Source organism: Erpetoichthys calabaricus, chromosome 4 (assembly GCF_900747795.2).
Source record: "Erpetoichthys calabaricus chromosome 4, fErpCal1.3, whole genome shotgun sequence".
Classification (NCBI taxonomy): domain Eukaryota; kingdom Metazoa; phylum Chordata; class Cladistia; order Polypteriformes; family Polypteridae; genus Erpetoichthys; species Erpetoichthys calabaricus.
In genome coordinates this window covers 320,530,672-320,544,472 of record NC_041397.2, presented here as the reverse complement: position 1 = coordinate 320,544,472, position 13,801 = coordinate 320,530,672, and the positions used below count along the sequence as shown (strand labels likewise).

General features: G+C 43.0%; 1 protein-coding gene and 1 long non-coding RNA gene across 3 annotated transcripts in view; one reads left to right on the top strand and one right to left on the bottom strand.

The window, feature by feature from the left end:
• The window catches only part of LOC114641932 (uncharacterized), a 41,418-nt gene extending 34,645 nt beyond the window's left edge, over window positions 1-6,773 (bottom strand). Inside the window, exons 1-2 of one of the 2 annotated variants that reach the window (XR_007934683.1) lie at window positions 6,697-6,773; window positions 4,937-5,030 (exon numbers count right to left, since the gene is read on the bottom strand). This is a non-coding gene — a long non-coding RNA (uncharacterized LOC114641932). Of the gene's footprint in view, window positions 1-4,936; window positions 5,031-6,696 lie in introns of those variants that run through there. The other variant, XR_007934684.1, reaches the window with a different exon arrangement.
• The window catches only part of LOC114643526 (NACHT, LRR and PYD domains-containing protein 3-like), a 2,412,635-nt gene that overhangs the window by 1,988,375 nt on the left and 410,459 nt on the right, over window positions 1-13,801 (top strand). The gene's annotated exons all lie outside the window — the stretch shown is intronic.

Here is a 13,801-nt window from a genome sequence, read left to right as displayed (position 1 = left end):
CCATTCTCCTTTCACACAATGCTGAGCTTAAGGGCTATTTATATTGATTTGCATATTCAAAGAGGCGTAATTCTGGGAGGAGTTGGGGAGTTGCAGCAGACGCGTGTACGTGTGTTACTTTTCACGCTGACCGGGATTTATGTAGCAGAAGAACGTGGAAGTTGGCGTACGTACAGATTCATGCATCTGGATTTTTTTGTGCTTATGCACATTTCCATACACCATGTTTTAGTGTGAATTCTACGCCCCGGCGTTATGTATGAGGCCCCAGGTGATCTGATTAATATGTGATTTAAATTTTAGGTCCGAGTCAATAGTTACCCCTAAATTCTTTACCTCTCTCTTGACTTTTAAGCCTAATGGATCAAGTTTATTTCTAAGATCCTCATTATATCCATTTTTGCCAATCACTAAGATTTCTCCTTTCTCATAGTTCCTTGAGGAGCACCATATAGAATATCAGGTGTCTTTGAAGTATAATAATAAAACTAACAAAGAATTTTATATCTGCTAAGTAAAATTCAAAACAATTTAAGGCACTGCCAGAGAGGCCAACCTACTGACTAAGGCGATTTATAAGAATATTGTGATCAATGGTATCAAATCTTGTACAATCGTAATGGAAATGAAGACAAACTCACCATTTTGAAGAGTTAATGCACGGTTTCAGGATGTTGTCGACTGCGACTTTGAAGGAGGGCCGTGTATCAGTGCTGACAAGTTACATCAGTCTGGAGATGAGTCTCCACACCATGAGCTGACATTCCTTCATTTAAATCAGCGTCTTCAGAGCCAGCAGCAGGGAAACCTGTAAAAACAACAAGCCTGCCAATTGAATTCTCCTTAGTGTGACAACAGTGAGTGGTCCTTATAAGGACAGCTTCCTAAAAGAGCCACATAAAGACTCCATATTGGCACTCGGCTCAGGCACTACAACATGTTTCAGGACTGTCTTTAGGCCATACCAACAAAACATGTTTTTTTGTCTGTCAGACAGATTTAGAATCACCATGACTCCTAATTACTTACAGGCCTGTTTGGAGTAGAATTCCTTGTATAGGAGAAAAGCTTCTATGATGTTTTACACCAGACTACTCACTCGTCATTTTATCTTATTCAGCATGAAAAATCCAAATCTACCCATAATTGAAAAGTGGGAAAAGGAGGCCCTGTTCTACCTAAAATTAGAAGAAATCAAAGCTACCATCTGAGGAACTGCTAAAAGCTTCTTTAGAATTTATGAAAATGTATTCACGTTGTCCTTACTTAAGAATGTCGAGTGTCTGTTAGCCCTTTGGATGCTTCAGTATCTTCAAGTGACGACTGCATGTTGGGTTATCTGACTTACTGTACGGCTCTCCAGACAGCATGGCGATGGTGTTACAGCTGAATTTGAAATGAGATATTTGTATGCTGAATTGTTCTGAATCACAGTAATCTTATAAAATTAATGAGGAGATAAAAAGAGTACAAACAACAGACAGTGAATTCAACACCTGTAAGTATGAGAAAATGGTAAGTCGCCTGTCCCTGAACTTGCTGCCAGTGCTGATGGTCCTGTACCATCTAACAGAGCTGAGGTGGGAGAGCGGTGACTGTGCACAATGGCTGACGTCTACAATACAACTGTGTGCCTTCCTCTTATGTCCTGAACAACAGGCAGCTGTGGTTGTCAATATTTTGTACCCACTTCACCATCCTCTGTAGTGCCCACTGGCTCAGGGCTGAGCAGGTGCCATACCAGGATAATAAGCAGCCACTGAGGATGGACTCCACTGGGCACCTGTACAAGTTGTTGGTTGTAAATGGAGAAATCCGGCTTCTCCAGAGAAATCTGAAGAAGTGAAGGAGTTAATGAGCCATCTTGATTATGGTGAGGATGTGCAGAGCCCACTTCAGGTAAACAGTGATTGTCATTCCACGACATTTCAATCTGCCAGCTCTCTTTGTGGCGTCCCTTTCAACATACTGTCGCCATTAATCTGGATTTTGTGTTTGAAAGTCATTCCTTCTTGTTTTAGCACCTGCTGGATGTGCTCTTCTTATGATAAATGGGTGCACTGGCACTTTGGCCAGGATCTGATGCACTGTAACCTGAGTGCCAGTGCTGCCATTAATTAAATCCCCTGCTATTCCCTCTTTCTGAGGGTTAGTTTAGAAGTGCCCTGCTAGGACTCCTCATCCTCGTCTACCACCTCAGCCTTGGCCTTCATGCCCATGGATGGTGTGCAGTTTTTACATTGGGCTAACATGTGACTATTGACCACTGTGGCCACAAGAGGGTGTTCCCACGGCCCAAACCCGACACAGACAGACGCAGGACACAAGTGCAACACACCTGCTTTTATTTTTTCCTGTTTTCTTGTGGGAAACACCTTCCTCCATTTCCCACCTGTACAGCACAGTTCAAAGGACAACACAAAAGCACAATTCTCTTCTTTCTTTTTCCATCTCTCTCTCTCTGTCAGCCTCCCCTCCTCCTGACAAACTCCGTCCTCTTCCACCCGACTCTGGTTCCCTGAATGGAGTGAGGCGGCCCCTTTTATAGGGCACACAGAAGTGCTCCAGGTGCTCCATGACCTTCAACCAAGGGCTCAGAGATCATCCAGGCACCCCCTGATGGTGACCACAGGCCCCAGCAGGCTTCAGCTTCCATGCTCCAAACTCGAGAGCCTGCTGCGAGTCAGATGGGTTGCCCTCTAGCATTCTGGGAGAGGTAATGCCCCGAATATGCTCTCTCCCCCAGTCCTTCCATTATAGGGGTGAAGCAGCTGAGCAAGGGCCCCGGTCGTCCACCACACCACCAAAATCTCCCTCTACTGGTATTTATGACCTCTGTGATGGACACCTGGGTGAGCTCCTCCAGTTTGCTATTACAACACATATTCGCCATTCTCTCCACAGTTACATGTTGCACAGTAAGGTCCGCTCATCCTCACTGATCTGCTTCTGTTTACCTCCTCCAAACATCTGACTGATTAATGGCTGACAGAGTTACCTAATTACCTCATTTGTGACATCTTTATAATTAATAAGTGACATTCTGTGACACTGCACACAATCCCCATGTCTTGCTGTTTGTTTTGTGACCATTTTGTGTCCTGCTGACTGATTTTTATCCTTCACTGTGCCATCCTTGTTTATCTCTCACTGACTTTAAATGATTTGCTCATCTTTACTGACATCTCAATTGTCTGCTCAGTTGTTGCTGTTTTCACAGAACTCAATTTGCTCGTTGCTAGTGATTTGCACTGAATGAGGTCCACTTGTACGCCACATCAACAGCATTTGAATCTTGACGACTACGCCAATCCCTTTTTGTGGCTGGTAGTAGAATTGAAGTAATTTTTGTGAGCGGTATGTGATATTTGATAGTCTCACAAACACATGCGTGACAAGACAAGACTTTTAATTAAAATGATGTTATTGTGTCTCCTGGATTGGACTTTTTATTTTTAACAGAGACCTGGCTAGACTTTAGTAAGTCAAGACCCCTGTTAGAACTTTCACCAGTTGACTGTATGCTTTGTTAACACACCAAAGTAGTGGGGGACGGAATGTCCATTGTGTTTAAAAATGTTCATAAATATTACACACTTCTCACTAAAACATAATTAACTTTTGAGAGACAATTGTTAAAAGCTGAATTAAGAGGTGCAGTGCTTGTCACTCTTGTATACGGACCTCCTAAATGATATAAAGATTTTATTAGGAGATTTTCTGTTTTCTTTGTCACTGGTCAAGTTTATATCTGATAAAATACAAATCGTAGGTGATTTGAACATTCATGTTTCTTGTACTTTAAAACTGTTCATTACCAGGTTTATTCAATTGCTCGATTCTCTTAATCTTGTTCAGTCTGTTAATGGTCCTACTCACGTTCAGGTCATATGCTTGATCTTATTTTATCATTTGGTTTCTTTGTCAGTGATGATGAGAAAATGCCAGTCATACTCAGTACTGTGGCACCTTCTCAAATTGTCATTCCTGGGGTCTCAAGAAGCAGCCTTCATGGTATAAACTCCTACACTAAATATATTTGTTCTGATATTTCTGTAAATTCTTCTGTTGTTAGTTCTGTGCCACACAATCGGTTACTCTGTGCACGTAATTCTACATGCAGATCCACACTTGATTCTGTTGCTCTTGTGAAAATCAGACCCTCCATATCTAAAGGCCATCCCTGGTTTAACGACTCCATGCAGACTCTTAGAATGAAGTGTAGGAAAACAGAGCGTAGATGGAAAAAGATAAATGACAGACATCTTAGGAGATTCTGAAAACCCGTCTGTCTGAATTCCAGCGGCCTGTCAAATTAGCTGAGACAAAACCCTTGTGTGATATTTCTACCAATGATCAGATGTCTAGAGTTCTGTTCAGCACCATAAGTTACACTCCGTACTCCGACACACTTAGCTGTACTGTAGGCACTCATACATGTGAGGAGTTTTTGAATTTTTACTGATAAAACTGATGAGATGAGATCTTCTCTCACACCACCTGCCTCAGTTCCTTTGTTGTCTGACTCTGTTTGTCTTCCCTTTCTTGCCCAAACTGTGTCCACTATGAAGCCCACGTTCTCCCCTCTTCCAGCTCGTCTCTTCAGAGAGACTTTTGAGGTTATTGTTGACCTGCCATTGCTACTGTCCCTTCATCCTTTAAACATGCAGTGGTCAGCCTGAGGTTAAAAACATGGACTTGACCCGAGTTTCTTTCTGTCTCATCTCTAAATTGTGATTCCTCTCTAAATTCTTAAAGTTTGTTTATTCACAGCTGCTGTCTTTCCTTGGTAATGATAATCTAATGGAGTCCCTCCAGTCAGGCTCAGAGCTTTTCACAGCACCAAGTCTGCTCTTGTGAAGGTCACCAAAGACAACAGAAATCAAGTAGACAATCAAAGATGGACAATCAGACAAGTGGACAAGGAGCCAGCTAGTTTGCTGCAATGTGTTTGGTTTTATTTTAAACTAATAGACATTCTTTGACTTCTTCTTTCTTGGTACTGATTGGTCTGGTTTGGTCCTTTTGGCCTACAAGCGAAGGAGACATCTGGTCAAATGAGTACAAGAAATCAGAGACCTTGAACTTTCATAGATGACTTTTTTGATGCTCTGTGACCTCGTGAATTAATAGAAAGTGAGGAGAGTGAAGGCCTTGAGCAGCGTCTGACCAAACAGCTGGTGGAGGAGTCAAATACAGGTGTGGGGTAACATTACAGTCCTAAACAAGGACTCACCTTATGTCAGACTAAATTTAAACAGGACTTGTATTGATATTACAACGAAAGTACAGGCAAGTTTTCAATAATGAAACTCCATCTCCACGTCACCTCACGTCATACCTGTGGGATTCTCAAATATTCTCAACACAAGTTACTGGCACCATGAACCCTGTTATTGACAGCAGCAGCTCTCTGTTATCCAATCAAGATCTCTTTATATGTCTTTATATATATATGTGTTTTATATATGTATTATATGTCTTTTTATATATACATATACACGTTCACTGGCCACTTTATTAAGTACACCTTGCTAGTAACAGGTTTACTCCTTTTAGCCTTCAGAACTGCAGGAATTCTTAATGCCGTAGATTCAACAAGGTGAAGGAAATACTCCTCAGGGATTTTGCTCTGTATTGACACAATAGCAGTTCACTTTTGTCAGTTGAACATCCAAGATGCAAATCTCCCTTTCTAACATATCCCAAAGGTGCTCTACTAGATTGAGATCTGATGACTGTGGTGGCCATTTGAGTCCAGTGAACTCGTTGCCATGTTCAATGAAATAGTTTGTGATGATCTGAGCTTTGTGACATGGTGCATTATCCTGCTGCAGAACATGGGGACACTATGGTAATAAAGGGATGGACATGGTCAGCAAGAAAATATCCTCCACACCATCACCAGCAGCAGCAGCAGCCTGAATGGGTGATACAAGGCAGGATGGATCCCACCTTTCATGTTGTTGACGAAAAAATTCTGATCCTTACTATCCAAATATCACAGAAGAAATCGAGACTCATCAGATCAGATGACATTCTTATAATCTTCTATTATCCAATTTTGGTGAACTTATGCGAATTGTAGCATCAGTTTTCTGTTCTTAGCTGACAGGAATGGCACTCAGTGTGGTCCTACCTCACTTGTAATGAGTGTTTATGTGAGTTCCTGTTGCCTTTCTTTCAGCTCAAATCAGTCTGGACATTCTCCTCTCACTACTGGCACCAATAAGACATTTTTTCCCATAGAACTGCCGCTCACTGGATATTTTCTGCTTTTTGGGCCATTCTCTATAAACCCTACAGATGGCTGTGTGTGACAATCCCAGTAGATCAGCAGTTTCTGAAATACTCAGACCAGCTGGTGTAGCATCAACAACCAGGACACGTTCAAAATCACTTCAGTCACTCATTCTGGTGCTCAGTTTGAACTTCAGCAGGTCGTCTTTACAATGTCTACAGGCCGAAATTAATTGAGTTGCTGCCATATGATTGGCTGATAAAAAATTTGAGCTAACAAACAGTGAACAGGTGTACCTAATAAAGTGGCTTGTGAATGTGTGTCTATGAGTGTATATATATTGTTGAGGTTCTATAAAATTATAATTTCCCCTTGGGGCAAATAAATTAATCTTATCTAATCTAATCAGCCCTCCTTAAAGCCAAACATTTGCTCTTTAGCTCACATAAGCTTACCAATTTACCAAGTCCTGAAAGATCATAGTCCGTATCTTCCGTATGGTCCTCTTTCTTCTGCTGATCCTATTACTCCTGGTCGTCCTACTTCTCTTGCTACTCTCATGTGTCCGCTGTAAGGATTAAACGTAGATGACAAATTAGCAGTGCATTTCCATCCCTGTCTGTCTCCTCTGTCCCATGAGAAGATGATTTCTAGTTGTGTGATCGCTGGCACAGTAACTAATCACATTTTTGTTCTCACCACATAATTCACCACATTTCACAGCCTGCTCCTTATCTAAACAAAATGAAAATTGTCCATCACAGAGTTCTGCCACCTCGTGCTAAAGGCTCCTCTGCGTGTCAACACCATTTAGAGGGCAGGCTGCCATTAAAGCCTCCTTCCATCAGACCCCACTTACCGTCTTGCTATGCCCATCACAGTATGGAGGCTCAGGCTGTCTATTTCAGTGCCCTCAACTCCACGGCTGTCCACACACACACACTTTATGAACTTCAGCTATTCAGCGGTCCTCTAATTCTCAATAAGTATGTTAAAGGCTTGGTGATGGCACTGAACTTTCAACTGGAAAAATTAGATTTTTTTTTGCATGATTATCTTTTTATTTTTGTAAAGTTAACGACAGCAACGTGAGAAATTCACATATAACCAAACACCAACATTATAACAGTGGATTGAACACCAAAACAGCCATTAAATCCAAACTTAAAAACCCCTTCAAAGCTCAAGACCTGCTCTGAGACCCCCTCTGCTCCGGACCACTGTACTGTATACTGTATATACACGTATTTAACAAAAGGACAAAGTCAAAGAGACACACAAAGGGGCTGAGACAGAAACAGTTTATCTTAACACAAACACGGACACAGAGGATGTGAAGAAAGACGACTGGAGACAAGAATAGTTACTTGTAAGAGACCACCAGGGCTCCTGATAAAGAAAACAAAGGGGAAAGCATTTTAAAGGTTCAAGCAGCTCCTGAAATGTTCACAGTTAGAAGACACTAAAACACCTTGGAGACCCCGAGGAGGGCCTGATCAGGGGGTCCTCACATCAGAACAAATCAGGACATCGAGCGCACATCTCTTATCAAATGCTGACAATCATCTGTGTCGTCTCGGTATGAACACAAGTCTCCTCTAAACTTATTGTTTGGCTCACTCATTTATCAAAGGCGACTTTCAACATTTAAGATCCAATTTGTTTCATTTCTTTTGTATTTCCACGTGGAGCACCGGCAGGTGAAGTGACACAACATGTCAGTACTGGGATTGAAGTCCAAAGCCCTGCTGTTCTGTCAGAGTCGTGTTTACTGACCACAGCTCAGCATTTAATTCTGCTGGACGGGCAGACCTGATGACCAAACTCCTCAATTTAGGACTCAGTGCCACTGTAGTTGGGTTTTGGACTTCCTAACCAACAGACCTCAGCATATGTGAATGGCAGCGTCACATCCTCCAAGCTGACCCCCAGTACTGGCACTCCACAGGCCAGTGTGCTGAGCCCCTCTTATGACTGTGTGGGCACACAAAGCTCACTTCATCATTAAATCTCATTGTTACTTGGCCACGTCAAGACTCATTTTTAACAATAATGAAACGACTTATAGAGAAGAGAAGAGGTCTACCTGCTGACTCAGTTGGGCCAGGACAACAATCATGACGATGTAAGACCCCTGCCATGTGTCAGCAGTAAAGTGACCTCATGTTCAGACCAGATGGTGGTGAGAGCTGACAGTGGACGAGTGAAGCATCTGAAGTTCACGGCTGGATGTCTGCTCTCCAAATGCTCCTCAATGTTTAGACAGAATTCGTTCAGGGCGTTTGCTCTTATTCACGGCAGGGTGGGACTAAATGTGACTATTTTGGAGGAATTGCGGTATCAAGTGAAGAATCTGTTTGCTTTGTGATTTGAAGTAGGTCAAGATTAGATAAAAAAGAATTCATGTCTTTAGGAGATGAAGAACATTTGGATGAAAATAATAGGAGCATTTTTCTAAAATGATTTCTATAATTAAATGTAAACATGGCTGGAAATACAGTCAGAATCTAACAAATAAAGGAACAGACAGAAGAAGAACACTTAAGAGCCGGCGCTTGGGTCATAAACTGGTAATAAAAATCTAAACATGCAAATTCAAAAAAACAGAGCAGTAAAGTCCTAACACCACTTTGTACAATGAAGTGCCTTTTAGCTTCATCTACTGCTAAGCAAAAATGAAAGATTTTAAATAAATCTAATTAAAAGTGAAGGGGGAAGTGGATTCTGGAAGTGCATCCCTCTTGGGGTCCCCAGGTGCCGTAAGGCCGCACTGTCAGTGGAGGACCACCCAGGATCCTAAACAACTCTGAAGAACTCCCCCCAAGTCATGCTGGGTAATGAGAAGCTGTGCTGGGTCCAGTATAAAAGGAGCCCACCGCCTCCCAACTCTGACCCTGACAAGGCTGCACTTCCCATGAAACCCTGTGGACAACACTTAGCTGGAAGAGGAAGGAGAGGAGAAGGTTTACTGTTTGTTTGGTGTTGGCTGAGTTTCATTGTGTTTAGTGCTTATTAGATTAAAAATATCCACTATTTGAACCTGTGGCTAGGATAGACGTTACTTCGTCTCGGGTTTAGGGATTGGTGGCACCCCCACTGGTTACATAGGAATTGATGAGAATTTCATTATAATTATGTTTAACGATGAAGACTGTGACATACAATTCTGACTCTCATAAACTGAGCACAAGGTAACGTCCAGGACTTGCAGCTCTAAACTCTTTGTGTGATTTACATGCGACTGAAACTAAATGAGTTTCTTCAGCAAAGACCTGAATTCAACTTTAACTGTCGAGATTGAGAACTCCTGTGTTTTGTCAGGCATTTGATGGCACACTTGTTCTAAAGCTACTACCTTAGCTTCTATTGATAAAATATATTTTAGTTTATTTTAATTTACAGTAGAGATTTAAGAGATGAAATTGTTGGTGATGAATCCCCTGATTGTCTCTCACACGACAGAAGGACGAGAGACAGAATTGACAGAAATCCTCCAGCAGCACATCCTCTGATTCTACTCACCTGTAGGCAGCTCTTCCAGCTTTTATGGTTGAAGGCGATTCCTCCATCGGGTCAGCTGGAAAGTCAGAAATCTGAAAAATAAGAATAAGAGTCTGAGGAGGCTTTAGGAATTAGAAAATAGAATTCAGATGACCTGTTGATTAAAAGTACGAGGAAGAAAACTATCAACAGGAGTAGTAATATGTCAGGGTACTTCTGTCAAACTGTCAATCAAAGATGATTGAGGACCTTAAGACCCACCCCCTTCCCTCTGATTGGTGGATTTGAATTATGTGTCCCACCCCCCTGTTGGTGGATTGGTGAATGACAGCATTTCCCCGCCCCTTCACTTGATTGATGGATTTGAAGGATGCACCCCGCCCCCTGTCGGTGGATTGGTGATGGACACCCTGTCCCCTGCCCCCGACTCCACCTTAATCCCACCCCTCCACCAGATTGGGGTATTTAAATGATGCGCCCCGCCCAGACTCCCACCTTCAGCCCCCCTCCACCTGTTTGGCCGAGGACATGTCCAGACATGTTCCTATCCATACCCTGCCGGCCACACCTGTTTGTGGCTGGCCCCCCACTTCCCTGCCCCTTCTCCCGAGGACAAGTCCAGACATGTTCCTATCCATACCCTGCCATCCCGATCGACATGTCCAGACATGAATGACCTGCCTCTGACCGGTGAAAAGAACCCATTCAAAGCCTTGGCCCACACGTCTGGCAACACCTGTTTGTGGGCTGGCCCCCCACACCTCCCTGCCACTTCTGAAAGTGGGGTATAAAAAAGCGAATCATCTTCTTTGAATCTAAAGACTCTGTGATGAAATGGAAACTATGACCAAGGCCCCACTGAAGCGTCAGATCCGCATGGCCTATTTGAAGGACCGGCTGAAAGGGGTTAAAAGATATTTGTTGCCCGAGTTTCTTGAAGCTGAAGCGGCAGACAAGAGTCGGACAAAGTCACGCGAAACATGGGTAGAATCAGACGATGACGATAAGGAAAACTGCCCGCTGCCTTTAGTATTCAAGGCCTGAATTCTGCAAGCTTAAGCGGTTGACGACTAATGGTCTAAGTGGTCTGAAACATAGCTAGAATCGAGCGATGACGAAATGGAAACCCCACCTTTATTCTACGCCACACCCCTCCCTTTTACTATAAATACTCAGCCTGTGATCCACTGGACACAGATGGAGGAACCGGTAATGTCAGAACTCGCTGAAGCTTTTAAAGCTCTCAGCATATTGGCAGCTACAGACTCTGAAATGACGGAGGTCGGCGTAACAACCTCAGGGGCACCGCCTGAGGTTCCAAATCCTGAGGCTCCAAAGACTGAAGCTTATCAACTCTATAAGTCGGACAGGGAGTGCGAGATCTATTGCATTCAGGACCACCAAGAATCTAACCCGCGGTTTTTTAGTGTACGACCTGATTACGGTCTCTGGGCTAGAGACGTTGATGCAGACAGTGGATTCCAGTCTCCAGGGCCGGCAAGGTATTCCCCTGTCTCCGCAACTGGTGATCAGATGGATACCTCTCACCTAGCTCCAGGACAGCCGTGGGTGAACAGACAAGTTCCACAGGAACCGATGTCGATCGGACTTTCTGAGACAGATGTGGATTGCCCTGATGGTGTGCTGCCTGAAACCTGGAAAAAGGCCCAGCAGCTTGTTAAATGGGTGATGACGTCTCTGCTGTACATTATTGTCTACTATGACCAGAAAAAAGAATGTCAAGGCTGCAAGATAGACCATCCCAGCCAGAGAAGACATATCTGCCTCTTTGAACCTGAAAGAGCCTACCGGGTAGGGTGTTTTCAGAAGATTCTGAAGATTTTCCGCAAGTCTTGGCTGAAACGACTGGCTGTGAAAGTCCTGGGGTATTATAATATTCTACTGCCGATTCACAAAAACAAATAGTGATTGAAAAGACTGAGGATGAATTTGAAAATACCAGCTCTATTTATGATACTGTAATGCAATCATTTTATGAAATGGATGAATACTCCTACTCTGTAACCCGCCGTATGGCAAATGAGTTTTGTAAACGTAACCTTAATCATGATGGTTGTATGAACCCCTGGGGTGAATATGACCTGGAATATGCTGATGTGGCAGAACTGGTTGGTAATTCTGAACCTGAAGCCGTACCCGTCTGAACAATTCAGACTACTAAATAAATGTTTTCTAAGTTGTTAAGTGGTGTCAGTGTCTGTTTTATCACCGGCGATGGAGCAGGTCTTGGAAAACACATATTATAACTCTGAGAACGTGGGGTCATTGGGGGGTAAAGAATCCTTGAAAAGAGCTCTCTGGCAAACGGGTCACCGTATTAGGGACCAAGACGTGTCTGACTGGTTATCGGGGCAATACAGCTACACGATACATAAACCGGCCAGAATCCATTTTAAAAGGAATAAGTTGTATGTTTCCAATATAGACGGACAATGGCAGATTGATCTTGTGGATATGACAAACCTGGCCGAGTATAACCAAGGTTACAAGTATCTACTGACTTGTATAGATATTCTTTCTAAATATGCCTGGGTCAGGGTTCTGAAAAACAAAACGGGTAAAGAAATAATGAGGGTTTTTCAAGAAATTTTGGAGGAAGGTAGAGTTCCCATCAAATTTCAGACCGATAGCGGTAAAGAGTTTCTCAATCGGGAATTTCAAAGCTTGTTCAATAAACACGGGATTAAACATTTTACCACCGCTAGTGAATTAAAGGCTTCGGTGGTGGAGACATTCAACCGAACTCTGAAGACCAAAATGTGGCGTTATTTCAGCTCCCAGAATACCTGGACCTATCTGCAAGGGCTACAGGATTTATTTTATTTATCACAGAGGCATAAAAATGGCCCCTGCCAAGGTGAATAGTTCCAATTCTTGGAAAGTCTTTAAAACCTTATACAACCTAACTAAACCCAAAAGGACCCTAAAATTTAAATTCAAAGTTGGTGATACAGTGAGAGTGTCGAAATCCCAGAATCCTTTTACCAAGGGATATGAACAAACATTTTCAGACGAGGTATTTACCCTTTCTGAACTAGTCCCGAGCGATCCGCCTGTCTACAAGCTCAAAGATTATGACGGTGAAGACATCATAGGCTCCTTTTATGACGCGGAGTTACAAAAGATTCGAGGAACGGACGTCTTCAGGATTGAAAAGATTTTGGTGAAAAAAAATATCCATAGGAAAAAGCATATTTTGGTGAAATGGCTTGGATGGCCCGAAAAGTTTAACAGTTGGATCCCTGAAAGCTACGCGCAAGACGTTAAATACTGTGAATCAAAAACAATATTTCATTCACTATGTGTTCACAATGGAGGGGAAAAGCTTTTACGTTGTTCTTCCCAGCAATTCTTCCCGGGATGTTTTCCCTAATAATCATCGCCTATTTTACCATCAAATTAACCGTCCCAATCGAACTACTGGGCCCCTGGGAAGTTGGATTGGCCGAAATTCAGTATCCGCACACCTGGAATACCCTAAACAAACCGGATAATGACTTTATCATGGTGTCCCCGCGAATAACCTGATTTTATACTATTCCTGCAGGCTATTACTCTAGCCTCGAGAAAGTGACCTCCAAGATGAATGAAGTTGTGTCGAAAGAACCCAAAGCCGTCGAGGCCGGGTCGTCAGGTACTCCGATCCCGCAAAACACCATGAGATTCCGCTACAACGCTCTGGAATGAAGATTCTACGTTGTAAACACTGTGAAGGATGAAACACTTCATGTCAGGGGGCAGTTGGGGAGGATTCTAGGAGTTCATTTGGACATGACCATAGGCCTGGTGAATAACGCTCCTTACCCCGCGGATATCAGAGCAGGGTTTTATACCTTGTACATCTGCAGCAACATTGTGTCTCACCAAAGAGTCAGAAACAGCTACGTCCCCCTCTTGAGATGCGTACATATTGAGGATGAGATGAATAAGATCCCCACAATCACCTATGACAAGCCGCACTACGCTGTGGTCAGCAAGGCTCAGTTTGATACTTTGACCATTGAAATAAAGACGGATCAGAACAAAGCGGTTCCATTT